The 18814-nt window shown below is 34.4% G+C and overlaps 1 protein-coding gene across 3 annotated transcripts in view; it reads left to right on the forward strand.

Annotated features, from left to right (window-relative positions):
* brat (tripartite motif-containing protein brain tumor) overlaps positions 1-18814 on the forward strand; it is a 523432-nt gene that overhangs the window by 317798 nt on the left and 186820 nt on the right. Inside the window, exon 1 of one of the 3 annotated variants that reach the window (XM_072530458.1) lies at positions 14035-14125. The exons of the other annotated variants lie outside the window; for them this stretch is intronic. The gene's annotated coding sequence lies outside the window, so the exon portion shown is untranslated. Of the gene's footprint in view, positions 1-14034; positions 14126-18814 lie in introns of those variants that run through there. 3 annotated transcript variants of the gene reach the window in all.

The following is an 18814-nucleotide window of genomic DNA, read 5'->3' on the forward strand; positions in this document are numbered from 1 at the left end:
ATTCGAGAGAGGAAGAGAGAGAAAATATATCTTCTGTCTCTCTCTTACTCTTACTACTCTTACATATGTAATGATTTCACAGATTCACTCCCATACAAATTTCCAACGTGGAGCGCGCGTGTAGAAGTATAATTTCAAAAAAGTTGTATTTAAAACACCGTAGGTAAACACCTAAAGATTTTCTAGAATAAATTGGTATAAAGCATTCATATATGAACTACAGGATGGTGAATGTAACAAGTTCTCCGATTACATTACAAAACACTAAGTGGAGCACTAATCTCAGACCAGTAGTATGAAGCAGAAAAAAGCATTTCCAGATCTTGACCAAAATTTTATAATTTATAATTTATATTTTTCCCTTAAAAAGAGTCAAAAAAAAATATAATGACTTAAAAAGGTCATACGAGATCGACATCGAGAAGTCTATCACATAGTCCTACTAGAAATAATAGTAGATATAGGTCTCTAAGAAATCGATTTCCCACAACTGACCTTCTTCTTCTTATTGTACTCTCTTCTAACGAAGGTTGGAGATCACTTCTTTAAACGCTTCCCTTTTTTTTGCAACGTGAAATATCTGTTCAACACTGAGGTTAGTCCAACCTTTGATATTTCTCAGCCAAGATTTCTTCTTTCTTCCCAAGCCTTTTCTTCCCTCTACTCTTCCTTGCACGAAGAGAATATTTATCATTTCGAAGTATGTGGCCCAGATACGATGTTTTTCTTATTTTTATTGTGTTCATAAGCTTTCTGTCCAACTCGTCTTAACTCTTGTTCGTTTGAAACTTTTGCAGTCCAAGGAATTTTTAGAATACGCCTGTATAGCCACATTTCGAATGCCTTAAATTTTTTTACGGATTGGGCTTTTAAAGTCCAACTTCTACCCCATATAGCAGTTATAACCATACATAACATTCGATGAAAATTAACTAATAATAATAACTAATTAACTAATAACCATACTCAGTTTGTTATTTGTGACATATAGTGTATACACAACTGACCACGGAAAGGAAAAAGATTCTTTGGAATCTGAACTTCCTCATTTGAAGGTGTAACTAGCAATTAGTAAAAATTAAATAGGAAAGTTAAGAGAACAGCTGTCAGTTTTGCAAGAGGAGTGTAAGTCAATGCGAAATAATGCAAAAATTACAAACTCCGAACTAGAATACAATAAGTATGTATTAAATGAACAATTACAAGATTTCCAGGATGCTTTGAACGAATTACAGGCTCTAAGCCAGTGTCAGCTTGAAAAAAGAGAGAAGGTATGTACTCGAAGAAGTAAGTCTTAAGAGGACTCATATAATGACTTAAAAGTCATCCGAAAATAGCTTAAGAATGGAATAAAACCTATTTGGCAGGAAATAACCAAACATAGTGAAGCGGGTGGGTAGGAACTCTTCGGACAGTCCTATCGGGGAAAAGAAATCGTTCCCTGTTTATAATTCAGAATCCCATTCCAATATAGACTGCCTCACGGATTCTGGGGGAGGCAGAAGATCGAAAATACATGACAATAATAAACAAATTAATTCTCAAAAATATAAAATTGCTACATACAACATTACAACCATGAGAACGAACGACCATCTAGAGGAATTAGAACAGGAACTAGGGGCTATTAAATGGGATATTGTAAGCTTATGTGAAACGAGACTTCAAGGAGAGAAAAAGACCACCCTAAAATCTGGGCACACTCTATACTAATATAATTCAGAAGAGAATTACGGCCAAGGATGAGTGACTTTCATGGTCAACCGAAGAATAGAACACCAGATTGTGAAATACTCAGCAGTGTGGGAAAGAGTAAAATATCTTGTATTAAAACTGAATAAACGATATAGCTTACAGATAATACACTACTATGCTCCAACTTCCACTGCGGATGACGAGTCAATAGAACAACTCTACGAAGATATAACGCGAGCTACATACCAAGAAAAAACACACTATGTTATCATCAGCAGAGATTTTAATGCAAAAATAGGGCGGCGAATACCAGGCGACTCAGACTACATAGGAAATTTCGGTCTAGGCAACAGAAACACCAGAGGAGAGACATTAGCAAATTACGTAAGCATCAAAAAAATGTTTTGCCTGAGCACGTTCTATAAAAAACAAATACCCCTGACGGCCAGGTTAAGAATGAAATAGATTTTATCCTTTCCAGTGATAGATCAATATGTAATAACATCGAGGTGCTGAACAAATTTAACATCGGCAGTGATCATAGACTAGTTCGTGGCGATATACGTATTAACGTAAAGAGAGAAAGATGAAAACTATTATCAACAAACCCTTTACCGATGGCAGACATCCTAGCCAGTAATAAAGAGAAAAATGCCAAGAGGAATTAGTACGGAAACTAGTAGCAAATACCTTTGACCACAAGAATATAGATGAACTAGCTAAGAAAATAACTAAAGACATACAAACAGTCACTAAGAAACTTTGTTGCAGAATAAGAAAACAAAAAGAAGCTAAACTAAAACCCGAGACTCTAGAACAGATAGAAAAAAGAAGAAGAACGAACAGAGATAACCCGGACTATAAAGCGCTCAACAGAAGCGTTAAGAAAAATATTTGAAAAGACCTCAGAGCTTATAGAACAAACCAGATTCTTGAAACCATAGAGAACAATAAGAACATAAAAGTACTAAAAACATGTAAATCCACTGGCAGGAATAAAATTATAAAAATAAAAGACGACCGTGGAACATTGTGCTCGCATAAGGAAGAGATCGTAATGGGTAGCACATGTAGCAAGACGTGTCAACCAATAGATGGTCTCATAAAGTGACATTTTGAAGACCTCCAGAAACAAAAAGAAGCATGGGAAGACCCAAACACAGATGGATAGACGATATAACAGCTGTAGCTGGAAAGCAGTGGATGGGAATTGCAAAAGATAGAAAAGCGTGAAAGCAATTGGAGGAGACCTATGTCCAACAATGGATAAATGAAGGCTAAAGAAGAAGAAGTGAAGCTATAAAAGCGTACTGGGCTCAATGAAAATCTCTGTATCTTTCCAATAATCTATCTATATCGGATGTGAGAAAATCTCGATAAAGTAAAATATCACAATATCACACAATAAAAGTGTGTTACAAGAACTTCATAGCAGCCATTCTGGAGGACATTTTGGTGTCAAAAGAAAATTTGTCAGAGTTTGAGACAGATTTTACTTAATCAATTGTCACGATGCTCTGAGATGCGATTTTAATCTCAATACTTGCTTACAATTTTCTCATTATGTTTTCTTCATTTTTCTTCTTGTATACCCCCTGTATGTTTCATGTACCTATATTCATTATTCGTATCCCTTACATTACTTGTTTTCGGTTTAAAGTCCTTATCCGAGGTTGTGTATCGGTTGTTGCGACAGTTTCTTTTAACGAGAGCATGTCGTCGTCATGTTGCTCAATTTTCCTTCTTTATCCAGGCTTAGGACCGATTGTGGTAGTTTGTAAGCTACTCAATCCATCCACAAACTAACCCTAGGCGGAATTTATATGCAGCAACATGACAATGTTTAATGTTTGCGAAAAGAACGTTTACTACAAATATTCTTGCTTAAATAGGGATGGAATGATTTAAAAAAACCCCTATCTCTCCTACTTTTAAGAGACATTTTACTAATATATTTTAAAACGAGTAAATTTCCCAGATACTCTCAAAACTTTTCCAGCCTGCCATCAAATGTTCCTAAGTTATTTTTTGCTAAAAGTATGCTTTAAATTAAAAACCAGTCGAATGAAAACTGTATGAATATCTCTTCTCTTTGATAAAGAAAAAACTTATTCCGCTTTCTTAAGACAGAGGAAATAAAAGAATCGAATGGAACTGGATGGTGGAATATTAAAAATTACAAATGCGTCCCGTCTCGCTCTTAGGTTTTCGGTTTAGAGACTTAATTGAACAAAAGCAAGTTTGGTGTAATGGATGCTTTTGAATTTTAAGGTTTAGCGGGAAAATTTATATTGAGGATGACTGCTCTGGATTTCCTTCGTTCTTTATTTTGCTCTTCTGGTTTGTAGATTTATCGAATTAAATATTCTTAAGTACTCTTTGTTCTCATGAATAAATTCTGCTGCAAAACAGTTTTAAAAAGAGTTTTGGTTTTTTGCGGGCACAGAATTTCCAGATATTTTAATTTTCTTACGATTTTATGGTAAAATAAAAAGAGCATGAAGTATCGTGGGACGTCCGACAGAAGTCCAGCTGCTTACGATTTGATATAATTTATTTTCAATGAATAAATTAAACGTAATTTGGACACAATTTACTATTTTTACTGGGAATAAGTCACAATTTAGTTTAAAATAAGTTTATTTCGACGTTTCGATTTCCACTTTGGCTGTTGAGAACGATTTCCGAAGTGTAAATCGATCGTCAAACTTATTTTAAAGTAAAATTTCGGCTTATTTCTAGTAAAAATAGTAAATTAATTAATATATAGCCACAACAAAAAAGCTATGATAGACTATATTCTGTAGAATAGAGAGTTAGTGTACGTTCACACAGACTGCTATGGCGCGATCAGCCATGCGATGCTTTGCTATGCGATTATATCAAACACTTGTATCGCGCTTGTATCGCGCCTTGTTCAAATAGCGCGCGATTTAGTGCGATGCGATGCTAGTAGCGGCTAGTATGCGCTTCGGTTTGGTTTTCAAGAATGTTTGATTCCATCGCCAATAGTCGCATATCTAGCGAACGATATAAATGTGGAAAAATTAATAAACAATGTTAGAATTCGTCCGGCCCTATGAGATCAACGATCAAAAACTATCACAATAGGGACAAAATAAATAAATTATGGATTTAGGTTGCAAAGGAGTTACAAGTAACAAGTAAGTATTAATTACTGTTTATTAGTTATTACGTTACTATATATGTTCTTGCTTATTTGAGGTGTTTGTAATTGGAAAAACATTCTGTCTTTTCCAATATTGTACAGCGGAATGTATCAACATTTCTTCTGTAGAAAAACTTTTCATATTTCTAAACAAATTTCTTGTACTATATTTACAACTGTCGAGACTCTTAAACGAAAAGTGAATGCTAAACTTCTATAAGACATCCCAGTGACAAGGAATCTGAAAAACAATGTTTTGTAGGATAGATTATCAAACAAAAACCGCGTAGTAATATTTTTAATAGGACGGTGGCGCCTAGCTCACAAGCATATCATTGTATTGAAACACCCACAGATAATAGCTTGCTATGTAACGCATAGCATAGCGAAGCATCGCATCGCTGATCGCGTTATAGCAGTCTGTGTGAACGTACACTTACAGTCCTCTCAAATCTTGGATGTAAGAGCACTAACATCAGCAGAAATAGGAAGCGATCATAAATTGGTATTGTGCAAAATCCGAATGAAACCACATATATGTGACAACAAAACACCAGAATACACCACAAAGATAAAAGTCAAAAGCTTACAGGATGACTCCACAAGATACCTATTCCAAAAAAGAATAACCGAAAAAATCAGAAATACATGTATCACAGAAAGCTGGGCAAAAATTAACTCTGATATCTTAGCCTCGGCCAAGGAAGTTCTTGGTGAAAGAAATATAAATACAATACAATTAATTTTTGTGGTCCCAAAATTAATATTATCGGCAAAATTCAGCTTGTTCGTATGATTTTTAAAGATTCAGTGGCATTTTCGTCTCTGAAAACTGGAGTCACGTTATAAACCTTGGTTTTTATTGTTTCTTATTTTCGTCACCTTTTTCCCACATAAAGAAAACCGAAAACTATTAGTAGATATACTCTTTTTAGCCATCCAGTATATAACTTAACCGAGGTTGGAGCTGGTTTGTTTTTTTTTTCGGATACTCAGAATTGAAGTTAAGTTGAAGTTCTTTTTTCCCTCTGGTATTTTTTTAAACAGAGTATAATAGGTAATACGAATCCAGGCGGAACTCTCTGAACCTTTTAAAACAAATAACGGGCTACGTCAGGGAGACCCACTCTCCTGTATACTATTCAATCTAGCTTTGGAAAAAGTAATACGTACATCACAAATCACAACTACCTGTTCAATATATAACAAATCTGTGCAAATCCTAGCATATGCTTGTCATTCTGGTGCCTTAGTCGTGGACTAATACGCACTCTGATGCGCATCGTCCCGCCTTTAAACATCTTTCTACTTTTTCTATTGGCCGAGAGATCTGAAAATGCCATATAAATAATAATATGCTTATAAATTTGCGACATTTTTCAGCTCTCGGGTCAGTCTGGTCTCGGCTCCCAAATAGGGTCTCTGCACCCTGGGAGTCCGATGTCGAGACACTGCTCCGGTTCTGCGAACATTTAGACTCTGTGGCTGGACCTTGTCCACCTTCTAAACTGTGTTTTATTTACTCTACCTTGTGACAAATGTTGATTATCCACCAAGAATGGAAGATACGCAGTGTGGACTTCGAATTGGCTGGTCGAAGTCCCTCTGTAAGGCACCGTGGAAGTGTTAAGTGGCACTGATCCATCAAGCCCTTTACCTCCCATCGAGTGATATGCTGATGATATCAATATTGTTGGGAGAACGGAAAACGCAGCATGAGAGGCGTACGTAGCACTAAAGGAAACGGCTACAAAAATGGGTTTAATAATAAACACCAATAAAACGAAATAAATGAAAATAGGTACCCAACCACAAATACTACGGCCACTTGTTATAGAAAACGACGTCATCGAAGCAGTTAACGAATTTGTATACCTGGGAACGCTCGTCAATACTGAAAATGACACTACTGCAGAGATAAACTGCAGACTTTGCACGGCTAATAGATGATATTTTGGACTTAATCTCCTTTTTAAATCTACAGTTATATCAAGAAATACAAAAGTAAAACTCTACAAAACAATAATATGCCCAGTCGTAACATATGGTTCAGAAACCTGGACTTTAACAAAAAGCAATGAAAACATGTTAGGATGTTTCGAAAGAAAAATACTAAGGCGAATCTATGGAGCTGTAAATGAAAATGGTGTCTGGAGAATACGATACAACTTCGAACTCTATAGAATATACCAGGAACCAGATATCGTAAAACACATTAAGATAGGACGTCTGAGATGGGTAGGCCATGTAATACGGATGGAGCAAACCGACCCAGCTAGAAAAACGCTCCTTGATAGACCTATTGGTCAAAGAAGTAGAGGAAGACCCAGAACAAGATTCCTAGATAACATAGATCAAGATATGAGAAATATGGAAATACGTGCTTGGCGGAGGAAGGCGATGGATAGGGACGACTGGAAAAAAATTCTTGGGGAGGCTAGGACCCACACAGGGTTGTAAAGCCAAAATGATGATGAAAATAGGTAATACAGCAGCCGACGTTTAGAAAAAATAGAAAAAAATCTGTTGCACTGTACTTACTAGATAATACCGAGCAGACTCAGGGTTAAAGAAGCACAAATTAATAGAGCTCCCAATACAAATAGCTTGTAACTCGATAGCAGTGATGTAAAATGTGTATAATTCAAAATTAACTCATTCATAAAAAATTAAAGCTTTAAAGGCCAACGGAAATAAGCTATTTGTAAATGATGTCTTGTTTTTTTTTAATTTAGAAATGTATGTGACCAGTCCAAGTAACATTTTTCTCCCATAATAACTAATTGTAAATAACATCAACCTTTTTGACCGCTATTACCTTTTTTATATAATGTGTACCTTGAAACTTGTAAAAAAACATATCTATTATTAGGGGTCAATGTTCCTCTTAAACCTGTTCAAACCAACCAGATAAGACAAGATTCTATTTGTTAAACTATGTAATTTTTGGTATATAATTTAAATTTGTCTACATATGTATTTGGTTAGTTTAACTGCTTTACATAATAACTATGTATCTGTTTAAACAGATAATTCCTCGATGTCCCGTGGTTTCCTTTCGTTATATTTCTTAAGCAAATACGTACGTATTTGGCTTGTTTAAATAAAAATATCATTGATTGGGTTAACATCTGTTTTAATACTTATATTCTTCAATGAGTTGAAAAAAAAACCGTCAAGATGTAACTTCATAGAGTACTTAAGAATGTTATGACCGTCTATGTTAGTCGGAAAATCTGAAGACTTTCTTTGAGACTCACTGAAAAGTGTTAATTTGGCAACAATTATAAATATTATAATTTTACGTAATCGTTAACAACAACATTATAGTTTTACGTATAATTGAAAGATAATAAGTGGAAAACGCGAAAAAATCTATTTAAAATTATTGATAGCAGTCTAATTTTTTCAAGAATGCTTTATGTTCTGCAGAGAACGTTTTTGTAATATTATTAGTCAAATTTATAGGTTTTCTGCAAGATCTACAAATTTTGACTGTCCTAGTGCAAAAATTCTCAAATTCTCTTGTTTTGTTTTAAAGCTATGTTATGAAGTATTCCTGGTTCTCTAAGACAAAGATTTAGTAGTGAAAGAAAGGAAAGAAAGGACTCTTAAATGCCCTTTGAAAAAATTACTTCTCTTCCGGGGATGTATCAATTTTTAGGCCTGTCGCAGCTACGGTGTTACTTTTATTTTCTTTTAGTATTTTACTCTACTGTCTAATTCCTTGTTTTCCATTGATATCGTAAGCTTTTCTTTTAGTTTGTTCTCTGTAGGAGCTGGTCTGACATTGCTTTTTCAGTCGTTATGCATTCTGAACATTAGGATCAAGTCAGCTTTTGCCATTTTACTTTAAGCGAAGTTTATGTCTTCGCAAAGCATATCTGCGTTATTTTTTAGCAGATGTACCGCCCCAGTTAAATTTTCAGCTCAGCAGTGTCCAGAATCGAATCAATCTGGAGGTAAATGTCGCTTGAAACGAAACACATGAATGCTAGAAGGCAAACCTTACGGGAACCACGAAATCGACAAATGAAACAACGCAAGGAAACGTCCTTGCGTTGTGTCCTCAAACACTGTGTTTTTTTATTAACTTATTTTATTACAACTACTGTGTAGTTGATTAAAAAATACCGTGATAGTCGCTGAGCGAGTAAATATGTGCTAGAAAATTACCACGTGTTTTTTGTACCAAGTATTCGAAATTCTCACAAAAATATTCATATATAATATCATAAGAGAGAAAATTTTGCTGGCAATATTTTCTACTAGTATGAAAGTTTGTTGCCTGGCCATTTTCGCGAATTAAATTTTTACACTTAAATCACGAGAAGTCAGTCGAGTGATTTTGCCAAAATTTCATAAGCGAAAATTGCCGAAAGGCAACAAACTTGAATAAAACCAGAAGAAAATTTTGCCATAATTTTTTCTCGAATGATATTCGACAAGACTATTTAACGAGACAATTAATGCACCATATCAACGAAACATAATCTTTATTTATTTGTTAACAATATTATATCTACAATTATTAAAAGCCATAGTAGTTTGCTCATTCTTTTCTATACCAAAGCATAATTTTGTGTATTATTGACCTCTAGCATTTGGGAACTCGAAGGTCCAGCTTCATTTGTTGTTCTGAGATTTTCGATCAACTTCTGGTGGTGACCGGAATCATGGTTTTAGAGAGTTTTAGATTTTTAATTTTTTAATTTTTGATTAGTATTCCTTAAATTGTGAAATACCCTGTGCAACAACTACTTTTTAGCGTTTTACGATTTTGATATCCCATTTCAGTTTCTTTTTATTGGACTGTCGCCCATAACCTGCCTGAAACAATTTTTATTTCATCGGTCCTTTTAGTGCCCTCCACTCAGCGGCAGACCTGACTGCAACAAGACCTCAAACAGATCGATATTCGACAAGTTGTTGCCATTAACTGAAGGACAGCTCTGCGGGATTAAACGGGATACTGTAACCGAGGCTCGGTCTCCATAGTTTATTTGCGGTGGAAATGGCGTCCGTTTAATATTATATGTAATATCTTAATGACAACCAACAATTGTATCGGATTGACTTAATGGATCCGATGTTAAAATCATTCTCTCTTATTATTTATCTTTAAATAATTAATCGGGAATAGTGTCAAAGTGTCACACAATAAACAATTTTCGATTTGTTACATAATATAACAATGAGTTAGAGTTTTTTCTTCACAAAGGAAAATCTAGTGAAATATATACCAGCCAATAATGGTGGGAGTAGCGAACTTTAAAAAATCGTATCTCGGATACCATAAATCCTGAGACCTTTTACCAAACATTATTTTAAAAATGAAGGATAGAAGTTTTTTTTCTTTGAAGCAATGCCTGTACCTTTTCCCCTGTAGTAAAAAAGTTATGGGACAAAAAAAATCTTGTACTGTGTTCTTAAAATTTGTGTATAGCTTAAATGTACTTATTTAATATAGATAACAGTAAAAGACAAATATAAATTTTCTTGACCATATGTTTGTATTAATTATAATTCAATTTTTAATATTAATTAATATCCTTATTGTTCCTTAATATCTTTTATAATTGCCCTTTATCTCTTTTCTTTGTCCTCTTATCGATTATGATACTTAACCCGTTTTCTGCTAGTGTAACCGTATGGTCACACTAAATGGCCCGTCTTAAATATTCAATATTTAACATAAAGCTATATATGCAACTAGTAATACGATCACGCAGACTATAGACATCTATTTAACGAATGACGTACTCTGTATCTGACGTATTCGCTTGCAAAGTCTTGTTATAGTTATTTTTTGGTGGTATTACAACGATAAAGCATCAAAATGGACGTTCGCTTTGAGTAAGTAATGTTTTTTGTCTTATTTTTGAAGATATCAAAAATATTTTTGAAAAAATAGGATCTAGAGGAATTTGTTTAAAACATATTTATACAATTTATCACAAAAGTATTGTATCAAATGTGGCAGAGCTGGTAATATTTGTTTGTGACCGTACCGTCACATAGGGATAATATGTGATAAATAATGGTTTTTTGGTTTTTCCTTTTAGACGTGGTTTTACGTTATAAGCAGTACTGACTATGTCATATGACGACGAAGATATGGAAAATTATGGAACATCGGTGTTTATTTGTCCTTCAGATGTTAATGAGGATACGGATGAAGATTTCACCACGAAGACGGTGGTGGTTTAATTTGTCTCATAGACAATTATTAGCGCCAGTTGAAATTCAAACAAATCGTAACGAAAATATAGAACAAGGAGAGGAAACCTCTATGTATGAAATAAAGACAATAGAACCTGATAAACAGGGGAGTCAAATAAATAAAGGAAAAAAAGTAGAATTTCTAAAAAAACTGAGATCAAGCAATGAATACAGAGAGATTTGATACATAATAAGGAATTTTAAAAGGTGAATGAATCTGAAAGATATGAATTTTATGATATGAGTCCAATACAATTCTTCGAACTATTTTTGACAAAGACATGTTTGAACATATTTTACAAGAAACAAAAAAATATGCTGCGTTCAAGAATTTTCCAGATCCAAATCTCTCCATTGACGAATTAAAATGTTTTTTTTGGAATTTTAATTTTATCCGGCTACCATCCCTTGCCGGGCAGAACATATTTTTGGGATCAACAGGATGACATGGCAGTGCACATGGTAAAAGATTCTAGCGCAGGAATAGATTTGATCAAATCATGAAATGTATACATTTTGCCTATAACAGCAGAATTTACCTAACTAATTAAATGTGGAAACTACGCCCTATTATAGAAAAGGTGCAAATTAAATGTCTTGAGAACTTTATGATACTTACTTTATCGTGTCCGGACATGTCATTCATAAAATTTCGGCCCAGTATTAGGCTACGTCGGTTCCGTCTTGGTTGGCGAGCCACAAATCTTCGAGGGTACATCGATGAGGACAGTTTCCGCATGTAAGAAGATGTTCCATATTCTGTGTTTCTCCACATTCACAGTTCACATCATCTTGGTCGATTTTTCCCCATTTTGCTATTACTGGAGCAACCCCCGTTCTTATCCTATTATTAGTTTCCCACGTTTTAAAGTCTAGGGACTGGCCGGTCCATTGAACCTGGGGAAGAGGAAAATACTCGCGGTTCATCCTGCACTGTTCCAAGGAAGCTTTTCCTAAATTTTAGTCGCTTTCGTGGTGTTCGAGCTTTGTATAGGGCATGCCGCTCGTATGCGATCTGTATAATTTTCTCTATGTGCTCTGCAACGTTTCTGCGTGTTGAGGGTTCTGCAAAACCCACTGCTTTTTATAGATTTGAGAGTGGCGTTGGTTTCATGCACCCTGTTACTATCCTGCATTTCTCATGTAGCGCAGTATCAACTTGTTTGGTGTGGGCAGATCTGCCCCAAACGAGGCACGCATATTCAGCAGTTGAGAAACACAGTGCCTGTGCCGTTGTTCTTAAAATGCCAGGACGTGCGCCCCATTTACTTCCCGTTAACTTTCTGAGTATGCTGTTCCTAGTTGTTACTTTCCCTCTCGTGTTTATGCAATGTTGTCTGTAGGTGAGGGCCCCGTCCACAGTTACTCCAAGATATATAGGTTGGTTTTTGTGTTCTAATTTATTACAAATACACGCAATTTGGAGTTTTCGCTTGGCTTCCTTTGCGCGAAGGTGGAAACCGCAGACTTAGTTTTAGAGGGATTGGGTCTCAGGGAATTCTGCAGGTAGTATGCTGTCATTGTTTTTAAGGCAGTTTCAAGTTTCTTCTCCACTTCTTCAAAACTATTTCCTTGAGCACATATTGAAAGATCGTCAGCATAGAGGAAGTGCTTGGTTTCGGTCGGCGTAGGTTGGTCGTTTCTGTATATATTGAAGAGCATTGGTGCTAAAACACTTCCTTGTGAGAGGCAAATTTTGAATTCTCCACCTACTTACTTTACCCTCCAGCATAACGAAAAAACGTATGTTTTGCAGTAAGGAATATACGACGTTACCCAGATGGTGGTCATTGAGAGTGTCGTATAATTTGCGGAGCAATGCTTTGTGCCTTACTGTGTCATAGGCTGATGTCAAATCTACTTTATGATGAATCAATGATCAAGTATTTTGGAAACACAGTTGTAAACAGTTTATCAAAAGTAAGCCAATACGTTTTGGCAATAAAGCTTGGTGTTTGAATTCTGAAGGCAGTTATTTGATTCATTTTCACTTATATCAAGGTAAACATATTTCAGCTGATAACAGTTATGTATAAAAATTGGAAGTGCAGCAGCTCCTTTAATTTAAATGATTAATGATCTTACAAATAAGATCCCAAATTACCATATTTATATCGACAATTTATTTACGAGTTTCAATTTGCTTAAAGAATTAAAACTAAGGGGATATGAATGTACTGTTTGGGAACAAAGATCTCGATTTTTTATTGTCGAGTTGATACAAAATTTATTTAACATTGATTTCGCTCTCGTAACTGACATTCAAAATCGCCGGTCGCTTCAAGCGTTGTTTCTGGGAGAACAGTTCGTTCTACGCAAAAGCTGCTAATGAACATTTTTGTTAAAAATAATCTCAGTTACATTTTATTTGAAATATTTTTTTCTATGGCTTACACATTCTTAATAAATAAATTTTTTGCGTTATTATCCCCTACGAGGGTGGTTTTAGGGGGAAGCCCGGGGGTTAAAGTGGTAAACTTTTTTGCATCTTTTTTGGGGTCCTAAAACTGATATCTTCAGCAAAATTCAGCTTGTTCGTATTATTTTTAGGGGTCAAATCTCTGACGACGGGACTAATGCCCATTTTATGTACCCTCTAAATAGTAATATAGATACCCACACCTGAAACTGCCTGCTTCTGCAGTTTTGTTACTCCATGGCGATTGCGAATACACTATAAGACTTCATTATTTTTTTTTGTTTGAACAGGCAAAACGGTCAAGGGGATTCATAGTCCTTCTCTCTAAATTTATGATTCATTTAAGCCATCCGTTATCTTTGTAAATATAGCTGTAAATCTATTTTTCAATTAGTTTATATTCCACTAATAAAATACACTTGAGGTTTCTTTAATACCACCCAAAAGAAATCGATTATAAAATTTACCTGCTCCTGGTAAAAGCAGGTCTAAGTGGTTCCTTTGTTTGTAGAAAGGTAGTTTGTAGAAAGGACGGGAAGACAGAAGATTTTGCAACAAAATTAGTGCGTCTGAAAGTGGATAGTGCAAAGAAGATATTTACATGAGCTGGTTTTTAGAAGGTAGGACGAAAATGTATCTTTCGTTTCATTATACTTTATTTTACTTAACTTTTACCTTGAACATAAAGACTGACAATGAGTTTTTGACACAACCACGTGGTTGATACGCTTTGAACAAGTATACAGAAGACCTTTTTTTTTAATTTGTTAAATTCATTATCCAGCTTCAATCTCATAATTGTTTCATGTTTTCAGTGCTCCTGAATTTAATTTCATCCGTTTTTGTACAGTTTTATTATTCAAAATAAGCATTTATCTATTTCGCATGACTGACTGGCAAAGAACCATTAACTGGTTTAAAAGATATATCTAAGGTAAGTATCATTAATGACTATCAAAAATTAACAAGGTCAACAGAATATTATTTTAAATTAGTACTTTAATTAAAGTGTGCCAGTCAGTCACAATAACACGTGCTACTCATATTTTTGTACACAGAATACATTATTTGGTCATATAAAAAGTTCTTTTATTTGCGAATTTCTCAATTAAAATATATAAACAATTTACCGAGATAATTGCAAACAACCCTTTATTTTTTACAGTAATTTATAAATGTTAATAACTTTGTTTTTTGCATAATGACATGTAATAAAATCTGCATCAACTTATGGCAATTAATGAGCTATTGAAGTATCATAAATCTCATCTAGATCGATCACAGTTTGTAAGCCATTTAATTTGTTTATGCCAGGGAGCGATTATTTGAACGACAGTGCTTGCCCAAACAGTGACTCTAGAGGTACTTAGCAGAACGCGATCGATTCTTGGAGGCTTTAATTTTAAGATGTATTAAAAAATTTAAACATTTTATTAAAATTGTTATTAGAAAACCGTTTGAAAAAAGGACTGACTTTTTAGCTCATAAACATTTATAATAACTTTGATATTTTTTACGTCACGCGCTTGTAAGTAGGCCTATTGAAAAGATGCTGAAAAAGGGCAATCTTTAAAAAAATAACCTTCTAAACCAAGGTAGCATTGTTTTCTTAAAATCATATTTCCATTGTTTATTAACATTAAGAGATTTTTAAAGATTTTTTTTCTTTTCTGGCCTCTAAGACCGAAAACGTGATGAAATTGTAATCCGTTTGGAAAACTTAATATTTTATTAAATATCAAATATATACCATGTGATACTAGAAGGTTTTTACTTCACTATAAGTTTATTTAAACTATGGTATACAACCAACCACTGGGATTCTTTCCTTTTATTCATCATCATCATCATCAATCAGCCCTGAGTTGTCCATTGTTGAACATAGGCCTCCTCTAGACTTTTCCATCTGCTTCTGTTCTGCGCCTCTGCTATCCAATTGGTCACAATTCTTTTGAGGTCGTCGGTCCATCGCGTTGGGGGTCTTCCTCGGCTTCGCTTGTCGGCCCGTGGTCTCCACTCAAGCAATTTTTTTGTCCAACTGTCGTCTTTCATTCTTGCAACATGTCCTGCCCATCTCCATTTTTGCCTTGTAATATGTTCGATAATGTCTTCCACTCCGGTTCGTCTACGAACTTCCTCGTTTCTTATTCTATTTCTTAAGCTTATTCCAAGCATTGATCTCTCCATCTTTCGTTGTGTCCTTCTCAATTTTTCGGCTGATGTTTTTGTGAGAGTTAAGGTTTCTGCTCCGTATGTGAGGACTGGTAGAACGCACTGGTTAAAAGCTTTTCTTTTTAAATGGATCGTTATATTTGTTTTAAATACGTCTCTCATTTTTCCGAATGCAGCTCAACCCAGACTTATTCTTCTGAGTAGCTCGCATGTTTGGTTATCTCGCGTTAACCTTATTTCGTGACCCAAATACACATATTTTTCCACAAGTTCTATGGGCGACTTTTCGATTTCTATTAGCTCATTGGGGACGAGATTGGTCATCATTTTTGTTTTTCCATAGTTTATTTTTAAACCGACTATTGTATTGTATTCACTAGAGCTATAATGGAGCTGATCACATTTTTTATATAACGGGCATAATACGCCTTGAGGCTATTCGCAAAGTATGTTCTTATTTTGCCAGACAAGAAATAAAAGTTTATGCAGTGTCTGTAGCAAGGTGTTAATAATTATCTCCCTTATCACAAACCAGGCATTTAATTTTTGCTGGTATTTTTCTTTATAAATAAATACTCATAGCCCGAAACATTCGTCAATCGACTGGCCTATCAGTAGATGCATTGTTATATGCCTCGCGAATCAAGAAAACAACAAGAAGAAGATCATAAACATCAAAAACAAAAGTATTACTGAAAACACAACAACAACGAATTATGTTTGTTATATTTTAACACACATATTTTACTACTCAATAATTTAACCGTCATCGAAAGTGGATTATGTAAAACTAATAAATATTTTTAATAAAAAACTGTCTATCACGTGGAGTTTTGGTTGGTAGACTTTAATTACAGTACAGCTTAGAAATGAATTTGATGGCCTTGTTATGGACTTATTTTTTTGTCGTTATGGTTGAGGTTTCGTATTTACCAACTAAATATTTATTAAGAACTAGATTAAAAAGATACAAGCTATTTCATTTTCTCGAGGTTGTCCATAACCCTTTAAAAAAAAATAAAATACTCCAGTCTAAAAATACTAATACTAAATGCTACTGAATTTTTAAAAATCATACGAACAAGCTGAATTTTGCTGCGAATGTCAATTTTGGGAACCCAAAAAAGAAACAAAAAAGTTTTCCCCTCCCACCCCTGGCTTCTCCCTTAAACCCAACATCGTGAAAAACGGAAAACATCTATTTACCAAAAATCTGTACGCTGCGCCGTAGAAAAAATGTTTAAAAAAAAATGTAGCTGAGATAATTTTGAACAAAAACATGTAGTAATACTTTTTGTGTAGAATGAACCGTTCTCTCAGAAACAACGTTTGAAGCGCTAGAAATAATTTTTTAAATAAAATTTGTATTAACTCGACGGTAAAAATTCGATATCTTTTGATAAGAGCATCCTATCGACAAAAATCAAAATGTGTTTTAAAAATAAAGAGTACAGCTTTTGTATGGAATGTTTGCATATTGCCGCCGCAACTGAATTCAGTTTCTATAAAGTTGTTAATAAATAAATAAACGTGAGTTTTTTGCTATTTTTTACGATTTTCATGAGATCAATAAAATTTATGACTTCCAAGAACCGTTCACTATAAAATTTAATAAAAAGCGCTGAATTTAAACTTTCACGTCACAAACTATCTAAAACATTTAAAACTATTTTTTTTTATCGTTCAAGTAGGGGAAGGTGAAGGAATATCGACTACTTAAGACCTAACTGTTATAGACTGTTTGCTATAACTTTTACGAATTTGAAACTTATAATATGGGCATTTAGTTCATTCAGTTAACCAATTACTGCTTCAAAAATATTATAAAATACTTACAAATATTTTAAAAATACATATTTTTGAAACTCAAAAAATTCGGGTAATATCGATCAATCGGATAATATCGACAATGTAGTTTTGCCAAGCTTTAACCAATTTTGCTCTATGTCAAGGAGCATTATCATCCTGAAAAATAAATTTTTCTTCGCCAAACAGGTCTTTTCCACTACGCAGCATCTTATTTTGTAGAACCTCAATGTATTTGGTAGCATTCATCATCCCAGAGACAACGTGTAGGCGACCAACTCCTCGAGCGGACATGCAACCCCATATCATAACGAAGGTTGGATGTTTAATTGTGGGTAGAACACATTTTGGAGAAAAGTCTTCACCAGGAAATCTTCTGACGTAGGCATTTCCAGTATGATTATTAATATTGAAAGTGGATTCATCACTAAACAGTACACTCTGCCACTGCTCTGCTGTCCAGATTCGATGTTTCTTGGCCCATTTCAAACTGTGCAATCTTTGCTTTTCTGAAAGCAGTGGTTTCTTCCGGGCCTTACATCCTCTAAGTCCAAAACTAAGCAGTATTTTTCTCAAAGTGGAAGTGCACACGCTTACACCTGTAGATTCAGACCACAGCTTCGTCAATTGGGTGGAATTAAGGCTTCTGTCTGCCAGACTTGTTCTTCTTAATGCAGCGTCATCCCGAACAGAAGTTTTCTTTGGTCGGCCACTACGCGGTCTGTCGTCGATTTTTCCTTGTTCAGCATACTTCTTATTGACTCTAATTACTGTAGATTGATTACAGTATACTGCAGATGCTATTTCGCGACTAGATTTGTCGTTTTTTGGTGAAAAATAATTTCAAAACGCTTTTCGTCCGATAATTTAGTTTGTTTGGTTTGGGATGACATTTTGACATTTTTATCAAAAATCAAAGAGCGAATAAATGTGTTAGGGTAACTACAGTGTTTATATAGTCAAAATATGTGGCAAATTTGTCATTAAAATTCAATTTAACGACTTAATAATCAACTCATAATTTTCTCGGATTATGGGAAATCCCTTCAATCAGATTATTTTAATCTTTTCTGTAGAATTTTGAGTTAGTAATTAAAAAAACATTAGTAAGTATACCGATAATGCTAATTACAAGCACAAACTTAAAACGAATTAGCGAAAATATACAAAAAACTTGTGTTAAACCTCACAAACTATAAAGCGCTTAGGTGATGCAGGACTTTTTAACACCACTGTAGATTTCTGAAATTAAAACAAAAATTAATATGCAGAACTATTTCAAAAAGTATTACCGAAAATAATATTTAAGCAAGAATTCAAATTTTTCATTA

This window comes from Diabrotica undecimpunctata, chromosome 4 (assembly GCF_040954645.1).
Source record: "Diabrotica undecimpunctata isolate CICGRU chromosome 4, icDiaUnde3, whole genome shotgun sequence".
NCBI lineage: Eukaryota > Metazoa > Arthropoda > Insecta > Coleoptera > Chrysomelidae > Diabrotica > Diabrotica undecimpunctata.